The sequence below is a fragment of the Camelus dromedarius genome, chromosome 20, assembly GCF_036321535.1.
Source record: "Camelus dromedarius isolate mCamDro1 chromosome 20, mCamDro1.pat, whole genome shotgun sequence".
Lineage (NCBI taxonomy): Eukaryota > Metazoa > Chordata > Mammalia > Artiodactyla > Camelidae > Camelus > Camelus dromedarius.
Window position 1 is genome coordinate 9,345,998 of NC_087455.1, and position 10,907 is coordinate 9,356,904.

Consider the following 10,907-nt stretch of genomic DNA (forward strand, 5'->3'; position numbering starts at 1 on the left):
GGGGTTTAGGGTGGAAAGCAGCATTTATCATGTGCTTCTAGATAATAACTAAGGTGGGGGCTGAATGATTTTCCTCTCCAGGCAGCCAGCCTAATGCTCCTGCTGCTGCTGCTCTGTCTCATTCAAGCCAGAGCAGGTATGTCTGCGCACTGTGGCTGGTCCACCCCCGTCAGGGTAGCCCTTTGGGCATATACATCCCCTTAATTTAGCCATGGTGATGGAGATTCTTTGCTCCCCATTCGTAGGGTCGCGCTTCCTGCTTTGTCTCCTTGTTCCCTGTCACTGGGCGTTGTCCTATCCAGTCTTTAGCAGACACTGTTGGCTGCCATCACCCTCCCTGTTTGGCTGAGAGAACTCTGCTTTTGCTTGGCTTCCACTCTCTGTGGCCCTCGAGGGAGGCTGGGCTCCGCAGCAGCCCCAGGCTTCGGGACTGACTCCTGATTGATCTAAGCCAGTCATCCCAAGACCAGCCCCGTGACTGGTGTAGACAGGAGCCTGTAACTCGTTTTGGCTAATGAGACTTATGAGTGCATGATGGCTCAGGGCCTTTTGGAAAGGTTTTCCTTGTTTTCAGAAGGGAACTTTGGGGGCTCTGTTGCTGCTCCTGGATACTGGTTTGCCTATGTAAGATGACTGGAACTGCGACCATCCTTGTGGGGACCATGAAGGATGCGAGCCTGAGAAGATGCTGAGCATGGCCGCGTAGAAGGCTGCAAGTAACATCGGTCCTTCATGAAGTTATTGAGCCGCTGGATTAACATACTCTGTTAACACCCTTCCTGCAGGCATCACCTTAGTGTTTGAACTACTTGGATTTTTTTTTTCCAAGTAATAACTTGCAGCCCAAAGCATCATCCCAATGAAATACAACATCCCAGTAATCTGTCTCCTGCCCCAACTCCTTCCTAGAACTTTCCTCTTGACACCCCCAGACTTTTGGTTTCCTGGCACCCCTCTCCTCAGGAGCATAAGCCTGTTCAGTGTCTCAGGAGAGCAGCTGGGAGTGGGCCTGCGGGGCTTTGGGAGGCGAGTGAGATCACAAAAACATGCTGTTCCTCTACTATCTGTCTTGTGTCTCAGTCTTGATTACCCCCACTACTTAATTTTAAACAGTGCTACTTTTGGAAAATGGACCTAGGGCAGGAAGCATCACCACTCCTGAGGGTGATGATCTCCAGGTCCATCCATGTTGCTGCAAATGGCATTGTTGTATTCTTTTTTTTATCGCTGAGTAGTATTCCATTGTATAAATATACCACAGCTTCTTTATCCGGTCATCTGTTGATGGACATTTAGGTTGCTTCCATGTCTTGGCTATTGTATATAGTGCTGTTATGAACATTAGGGTGCATGTGTGGAATCTTAAAAAAATAAAACAAGAGGACACTAGTGAACTCATCTACAAAACAGAAACAGACTCACAGACATAGTGAACAGTCATGGTTACCGGGGAAAGGGGGTGGGAAGGGATAAATTTGGGAGTTTGAGATTTGCAAATGATAACCACTATATATAGAAATACATAAGACACAGTTTTTTTCTGTAGAGCACAAGGAACTATATTCAATATCTTATAACCTTTAATGAAAAAGAGAATGAAAATGAAAAAAGAAAATCACCACCCGTGCTATTTCCCGCCTGCTGTTCTTCCAAGGAAGCAATTCCAGGGACCGGCCACAAGTCCCGTGAGGATGCAGCCCCCGCCCCGCTCCCCGTGCTCCTCGCTGCCCTCTCCTGTTTTCAGGTGTATGTGTAGGGAGAGCTGCCTACCTTTTCAGTGCATGTCTTTTCCTACCAGGTGGAGCCTCCCCTGTTCCTTCTGTCCCAAGGTTGCGCTCGCTGCCCAGCCTTCATTTATGAACTAACACCAGGCATGTCTCTGCCTCCCCCATCGGACTGAAATAACAGGCTGCTACGGACTGGATTGTGTCCCCCACCCCACGTTCATCTGTGGAAGCCCTAAGCCCCGTTGTGACTGTATTTGGAGACAGGGCCATTAAAGAGGTGATTAGGTTAAATGAGGTCATAAGGGTGGGGCTCTAATCCAGTATAACTGATGTTCTTCTAAGAAGAGCAGAGACCCCAGGGATGCACATACAGGGAGAAAAGGTCATGGGAGACACAGCAAGAAGCCAAGGAGAGATGCCCCAGGAGAAGCCAGCCCTGCCAGCACCTTGATCTTGGCTGTTCAGTCTCCAGGACTGTGAGAAAATAAATTTCTGTTGTTTAAGCCACCAAGTATTTTGTGTGGCCACCCTGGAAAACTAGTACATAGCTCATGCCTCATATTCCCGATCTGGTATGCGGAGTTTACTGCTAGAATATTATTGAGTTCATTTCTTCATTCACGCTTCCGTTGTATTTACTCATCCATCAGAAAGATAGTAGAACATAATGTGGAATTTTCCCAGCATATGTTCCCCTGGATACTGGTCCTGCAAGGTATTCTGTGACGAATGGGCTCTGGGGTTACACAGTACGTAACACACCTCCTTGCAAATTCATAACATGCGCTTGGGTATTAAAGACTCTGAGCAGTACTGCAGGAGAGAAACTTGGCTAAAGTGATTGAAGCAGGCACTTTGCAACATTGGGATTTGACTCTGTAGCCCTTGGTTGACTGACATCTATTACTATCCACAAAGCACGAGGTGAGAAGTGCTGATCTTGTTTCAAAGCGAAGCCTGGAAGTCACGAAAGTTTTGTCCCTTCCTTGGTGAAGTTAAGTTTTCTCATTTGCAAAATGAGGCTCGTAGTCACTATCTAGAATCTTGTTTTGAAGATCCAGGAAGAGAACCTCTGTAAAGGGCCAACACAGCATCATTTTCTTTTTGTTCCTTTACCCTCCTCTTTTGCTCATTCATTTGTTTATTCAGAAACTCAGAGATACATATTTATTGAGTGCTACAGTGTCCAGATCTTGTTGGATGGGACTTGTCCGAGCTTGATTTTCTTGCTGCTCTGTGCTGTGCCGAGGTCCTCAAGACCTGGAAAAGCTCAGACTACACCTCGTGCAACTCCCTTCTTCCTACCATGTTTTCCTAAACTATGGCGTGTGATTCCAGGCCTCCTCTGACTCCATGCTGGCCACTGGGAAGGCAGGCTCGCTACATCATATTAACTGGTGGGATCTGTGTGGGCCTCTGGCTTTGTGGAGAGTGAAGCTTAAAACCTCTAGAGGTGCAGCTGGGACCAAGGAAGCGAGGTGTCTCTTCTGGTTGGTTCTTGTCCAGATTCTGTTTTTTTCTCAGGTCGTGCAAGTTCTGTTTACTTTCTCTTATGAATAGTATGTAACATCTCTACAACAGCAGATTGGGTATTGGTTATGGAAATGATGGAAAGATGGTCTCAGTTCCCTCTTGGCTGTCACACTAGTGAAGGAGACAGACAAGCATGAAGAACTCTGAGGTGAAGCAGACTGTTACCAGTTAATTTACAGATGCAGGAAAGCACCAGGGAACATGTGGCAGAGGAAGAAAGAGGTTCTACCTGGGAGGATCTGGGAAAACTTTTCAAAGAAGTTTGGAGTTGAACTAACTCTCAAGGGACAAGTGGGTTGGAAAACCATGGTGAATCCAAATCCTGGATGACTCTGAATGCCAGACAAAGCCATGAGGAGCCAATGAAGTAAGGGCACGTGGTACAGAGTTGATCTTCAGCAAATAAACTTTGGCAGCAAGAGGGCTTTGGATGCATTGGAGAAGATGTTGGAAACTAGAGGGTTGGTGTAAAGTCTTGTCTGATTCATGGCGGTGGACGTGGGGCATGGGGGGGAAATCATATAAGTGAATCAGGTGGAATGGGATCTTGGCAATTTGTGAAAAATACTGAATCCTACTCAAGGGAAGCCTGTGAAAGTTAATTGTGCACTTGTTGTGCCTGTCTTGCCTTACTCCATGAGCTCCTTGGAGGAAGATCTGCGTCCCTAACCCGGGCCCGGTACTGTGTCAGATATTTCACATGTATCTTCTCATTAATCCTCATGACATTCCCACAGAGTCACTTCCATTTTATGGATGAGGATACTCTTGTTATTTCCACCTTGTGGATGTGGATCCTGAAGTTAGAAATATGTTAACTAACTTCCCCAAGGTTACACAGCCAGTAAGTTGCAGATTCAGGATCTGAACACAGAGCGTTTCACCCCAGAGTGCACGCGTTGACCTGGGATGATTCTGTCTTAATTGTTGCTCTATTCTGGTGGTTCTCAGACAGAGACTATTTTGTACCCCGACCCAGGGGAGACATTTAGCGATTTCTTTAGATGGTTTTGTTGTCCCAACTGGAGTGGAGGCTGCTACTGGTGTAGTGGGTAGAGCCCAGAGATGCTGCTAAAAATCCCACCATGCACAGGGCAGTCTCCACCCCATCGCCCCCCAAGAAGGAATTGTCTAGTCCCAAATATCGGCACTGCTGAGGTTGAGAAACTCTGTTCTATACCCTGGGCCTAACTCAGTGCCTGGTACACAGGAGGCTCACTCTACGTGTTTGCTGAATTAAATAGAACTACTGAACGTGCAATCTTAGTTATATAAATGTAAATTTATATAAATAGAGTGCCTTACCAATGTACATTCTTTAATCCTGATATATTTTCCTGATCACAGAAATTTCACTGTGTACGTTATCTTTATTTCCTGTCAAATCTGTAACTTTGGGGCGATGTTTCTAATTTATCCTATTCCAAGTCTTATCTCCTGTAATTATACTGTCTCCTGGTTTGGCCACTGTCCCACGGATAGGAATTTCATTGTAAATCCGCCAGTTGCTGTGCTGACTTAGAAAAGATCTGGGGGTTTTTGAGTGTTTTTCTTTCTTGTTCCTACCCCATCCTGTTGGAATTCATTGCATCACCCTCTACTTTCCTCGCCTGATTACATGGTATGGGCTAGCAGGGGGCTCAGCATTCACTTTGGAGGATGGGCTGCCTGCTCTGGCCCACCAGAGAAACTCCCTGAATAACCAGGTCTGTGTCAAAGCTCACTGAATGAAGTGGTTGTGGCTGGAAACTTCGGTTCCCATCCAGAGGACAACAGATTCCTGAACCTGGTGATGTGGGCTCTACCCGATTCTGTAAACCAAATGGGCTTTGCAAATCCAACCTGATTGTATTACCCTATATTAGATTTTCAACTGACAGCTGTTGCTCAGTGTTCTTCTACCCTCAACCCCTGATATGCTCTGGGATTTTTTTTTTTTAAATGATAGTCTCTTAAGAGCTTTGCTCATTTCCCCAATTCCTAAATTCCACATTTTTGGTCCATTCTGTCATAATCACTTTTGGTACAGCTGCAGTTTGGGAGAGGGGTACCTAATTGAATTGCCTGTTTTAGTCATAGGGTCATTTTAAGGAAACAGCTGAGGTGTAGGGGAGTCATCTAGGTCTGTGTCTTGGTGGGAGAGCAGTTAGCTTCTCCAGTAAACCCCAAAATCTGGTTGTAGGGATGGACTGTGTTTGATCTAGCCAGATTGTCCAAGATGTACAAGAACAAACTAGTGAGCGTGGAGAGTCCTTAGAATTTGCTCACACCTACGTCTTCACTTCCATTTGACTTTCATGTTCCTTTAAGTTGTTGAGCACCACTGCACGTCATACATTTACTGGCTCATAAAGGCAGTGATTGAAACTGGCTGAAGTTGAGGGAATCACTTAGGACCACTCTCCACCTACTGCTCCAGATGTGGTTTTGCTGGTTAAGTGATGGTAGTGTCAGTTAGGATGCATTATATTATAAACAACAGGAAAACAAACAGCTGAATGAAAAGTTCAGAGACAAAGCTTAGCCTCAGATAATGCTGTCACCAAAGACTTGATTCCCACCCCCAAAGCTGCCGCCATCTTTCTTCCTGGTTTCACACTAAGAATTCTTCTTTCTTTGTTCCCAAGATGCATCCCAGCAGCTCCTGTGGTAACGTTTCTACCTGTCTCATACAGCAGATGTGAAAACTACTTTCTGAGATTTCTCAGCATAAGTCTTGAGACTCATTCCGAATTGGCTAAGGTTACAGAACTTCTATGAATCAACTTTCTGGCTAGGGCCTGGAACAGGCTGATTGAGTTGGCCTGAGTTATGAACTCTGCTCCAGGAGAGCAGATGGAAGTCAGACCATTAGGAAAGAGGTTGGTGGGCAGCAAAGAGATAGCCAACCAATGTCCCTTATAAGATGTATGCTTGGTCTTCTTGGCATCCGAATGTCTGCAATCTAGTAAAATAGTGGATTGACCTACTGCCTTCCTTTGTATTGGAGGAGCTCCCTTCCCAAATTTCTGACCCTATGAAAACCATTCCCTACTGCTGTCTGCATGGCCCCTGGGACAAAAAAATCTAGACTTAATTCTTTAAACAGGGCACAAAGGATGATAGAATTTTGATAACAATAACTTTAAAGCACTTATTGTTCAGAGAAATATTATCAATGAAAATGCATCCATAAATGCACTCACATTTATTAATTTATTTTCATATCTCTATATTCTTTAGTCTTTTGTCTGTCTATCCATCTCATCAGAAAACATGTATTAAATATCCTCCATATGCCAGTTACTGTGCAAAGTACTAAAATACAAGGACCAATAACACGCTAAGCTCCAGGAGCTCAAAATGAAGTAAGAGAGGCCCATAAACAATGAACAGTCATAAATATATTTTTGTAAAATGACAAAGAAGTCTTTAAAAACAGCTCCTTACCTAAACTATAAATCATCGTGCTTTCTTGGTATGTTGCGAATCAATTTCTATTTCCTACCTACTTTCCTCATATAAATGTCCTCAGCTTGTCCTATTCCTGGTCCTGTTTATGACTGCTGTACTTCTTATACTTATGAAGGTCAACTTGTGCTCTACTCCTATGACTCCACTAAATTAGTAAAGAAAACCGGTTAGTTGCATGTGTACCTGGGGTTGCCTTAGCAAACACATGGTGGATGACCAGAAGAACACTGATACTTTCTATACAGTTTCTCAATTTCACTGTGGCAAAGACTCCTTAAGCAAGGAGTTTTTGCTCGATTATCTCTAGGAAAATGACAATTGTATTTTTCTTTAATTGAATTTATGTTTTTAGAATTGTGCTTTTTGTGTCCTTTCTCTTCAAGAAATGTTTCCCACATGCTTTAAGGGCTTTAAAAGGGACACCAGTGCAGCGGAAAGAGAACAAGATTTGGAGTCATACAAACTTAAATTTGGACCCCTGATTTGTTATGCATTAGCTCTGCTACCTTGACTCCTAATCTCCTTGAGCCATAGATTCTTTTTCTGTCAAATGGGACCACAATTCCTCCTGCACAGATAGTGGGGAGCTTGACCATAGATGTAGGCGGGAGCACTTAGCACAGCACTTGGGGTGTAGCCAGCTTGGTAGTAGCTCATTTCCTCTCTCCATTTCTCTTTCCCTGTTTCTCTCTTCCTTTTGACCAGAGCAGTCAACTGTCTATACAAGAAAGGGTCATGGGTGTTATGGGGGTGAGGACACTTTGGGTAGGATCTTTTAGCATGTTTTTAATGCTGCCACTTATCTCATAATGGAAATGACTATACAGTTTAAAAAAGTTTGAAAACAAATATGCAGCCAGTATAATTTTTATTATTTATTAGGTCTGTTGCCACGAAAATGAACATAGCAAATGATGAGCTATTATCTTCTCAAGCAAAGTAGCATATTCTGAACACATACAGCCAACGAAGCTCTCAGCGTTTTACTTTACCTTAGTGGTTTGTAATGTTAGAAGACCAACAAAGAAGTAAGTGTTGTCATCAAATGTGTTGAAAGAAATCAATATTCATTCAGTAGCTTCTATAAGCTAGAGACTGTGCCATGCCCTTTCTGCCTTCATGTATAGTTTTTTAAAATACAGTTTTTAATCCTCCCTAATAAAATTCAGATTGTCAGATTCTCAGATTCTCAGATTTTTGGACCTCAGTGTCAAGAAAAGAATGAGAATTTGCCTTTGCCTTTGCAAGCTTTTCTGTTTTATCACTGGTATCTATAGCAGTTGTTGTGGAAAATCTCTCCAAAAAGCCAGGCGTAACAGTAGGTGATGCTTCACACACAGTGGGCCTGTTTGCAGATGACATTACAATTTGCTTCTCACATCCATTCCAAGAAATGCCTTTTTATTTATCCGGACTTCTACTCCTTTGTTCGTTATGTAAAATCTGAATTTGTAACAGTTTCTAAAAAACTGCTCACAAAATACCATACTTTTTACAAGCTATCATCTCAACACCATTTTCTACATTCCTACAAGGAAGACAGATTCCATGAATTTAACTTTTGCTAAAGTTCTGTGGCTCTTGCCGCCAAAAAATTCTCCTAAATTCATCCACGTCTTTCCATGTTCTCTGCCATTGCTCTGATGACTACTGTTTCTCACTGCCCTGCTACAATAGTGGGTGATGTTTTGAGTGTTTACTAGGTACCAGGCACTGTTCTGAGTGCTTTATAACATATGGTGGTACTTAATAATAACCTTGGTGGTAGGAAGTATGTGCGAATCTATCTTCAGATATAGAAATTGAGGCACTGAGAGGGTCAACATCTTGCCGACAACTTGTAAGTGACAAAGCTAGGAGTCAAATCCAGGCAGCCTGACTCTCGAGCCCATGCTTTGGACCACTGGCCACATTATCACTCCACCGTTTATGCAAGAGTTTCCTATCTGGTTTTACTGCATCCACTTTTGACTTTCTGGGAATCTTCACCCTGCAGTTTGTTCAAAACTCATTCTGATTATATCATCCTCTTGCTGGAAACTCCCAATGGCTTTCCTTTGCCTTAAGTGTGAAGTCCGAACTCCTTATCATGACCCACAAGACTCTGCATGGTCTGGCTTTGCCCACCATCCAGCATCATCTCGCTCTGGTCACTCTTACTCTTTTTAGGTCCATCAGCTGTCTGATGCTGTAGTGGAGTATGCAGTGCTCTGCCCTCCCACAAGGACCCTTGTAAAAGCAGTCTTCTCCCTGGATTTTCTCCTCGAGTCTTATATTCTGAGTTTTAGATCATATTGTTAATGGGCTGTCTCCTAGTCCAGGACATCCACGTTTCCCTCTCTCCCTGTTTCCTTCCTCCCTCCATGATTCTTCCTTTCCATCTCCTTGTGGGCTTCTTTCTCCCTTCTGCTTGTATTTCAAGGATCTACCACCAGTTCCTGCTCCCCTGCAGCCCCCATTCACTCCCCTTCAGCTCATAAACTCTTCCTTGATTAAGCAGACCTATGCCTTAAAGTAATGCTGCTGTGGGTTATTGCCAAATATCATTCTCCATGCTGGGCATTAGGGCCTCATATTCAGCTGACTTCTAGACGTCTCTCCTGGAAGTGTGCACAAGGACTTCAAATTCACCGTGTCCAAGACTGTGTCCATTTTCTTCTCTTGTGGACTGCCCATGGCTCCTGTGTTTCCACAGTAAGTGCTTGTTTCCATCCACCCAGTCATCTGTACCAGCACCCCTGAGGCCATCCCTAACATTTCTCTTTCATTTGCCAGGACTTTGAGTCCTGTTATATCAACCTTTAAAGTGTCTCTTAAATGTGCTTTGTCTTCTCCACTGCTGTTATCTTTGACCTGCTTTAGGCATAGATCATCTCTCACCTGAAATATTGCTCAAACCATCCAAATGGTTTGCCTTCTGGTTCATTCTCTATACCACCCTTAGTAGGAGGAATCGCATCGAAGGGCTCAGTTTAGTGCGATCAGTATCTCTGAGAGACATGAGCATCACTGTGAAGTAGAAATGGCTTTGATAGACGATCAGGGACTTGGTGATATAAATTCCCAGACCCAGTCCTGGCTGCTTCACAGAACCCTACAGTTTCTTTGTTGAGGACGACAAAATAGTGGAAAAAGCAGCAGAGACAGTAGCTGCCACCACCACCTTCCAGCAACAATCTCCAACATTTGTGGCCCTCTGACTATGAACAGGGTCCAACTCGAACTTTACATACATCATATCTAATCTTAATCTATACAGTCATTTAAAAGTGAGTTTCCACGTAGCAGTGGATTAAAAAGGATCCATACCCTTTAACAGGACCCAGGTTCTCTTTGGGACCTACCCTCATTGGTGGGTAGTACATCGGTGGGATTGTAAGTCAGGGTGGTCACTTGACTAAAGCAAGGGCAATGTACTTTCTACTGGGACTTTACATCCTAAAAAATGATTTAAGAATAGAACCAATTTTGAGGGCTCACTTGCTTCCTTGGTGGCACCTGAATAAGATAGTTTGGTAGTCTTTCCAACCAGACCAGACCCTAAACGCCATGCTGACTCCTGTCCTGATGCAAGTTCTGTTTCCAGCCCTGGCCTTCCAGCCTCTAGCCCTTTGTCTATTCTGTGAGCTGCCTAAAGACCTTGCCAATCAATTCTTCCTCATTTTCTTCCTCTTCCTTCCTCTCTCCTTCCTCTTCCTCCTTTTTCTTTGATTAAAAATAGTGGGTTTTAATTGTCTGCAGCCAGAGAACCCCAACTGATGCTGAAATCATCGCATGAAAACCTTTTGTTTTAGAGGTAGGAAAATTGAAGTATGTCTGTAACTTGCCTTAGGTCAGATGGGGAGTTAATGGTGGAATTTGGACTAGAAAGATATTTCATCATTCCTAGTCCAGTATTCTTTATAGCATAGTGGTTCAAGAATGATCCCTTGGCCCAGAGTTCCTTGGTTTAAATATCTGGTTCCATTATGTATTTATGGATATAAATTGTGTGATTTTTGGATAAGTCACTTCATCTTCTGCCTCAGTTTTCTTACCTGTGAAATGGGGATAAAAATAGCATGTACCCTACAGGTTTGTTGTATAATTCTATTACCTAATATTGCATCTATAAAGTATGAATGTACAGCACCTGGTACACTGTAAGAGATAGAAACATTAATAATTACTATTGTTATGGCCACATACAAATTC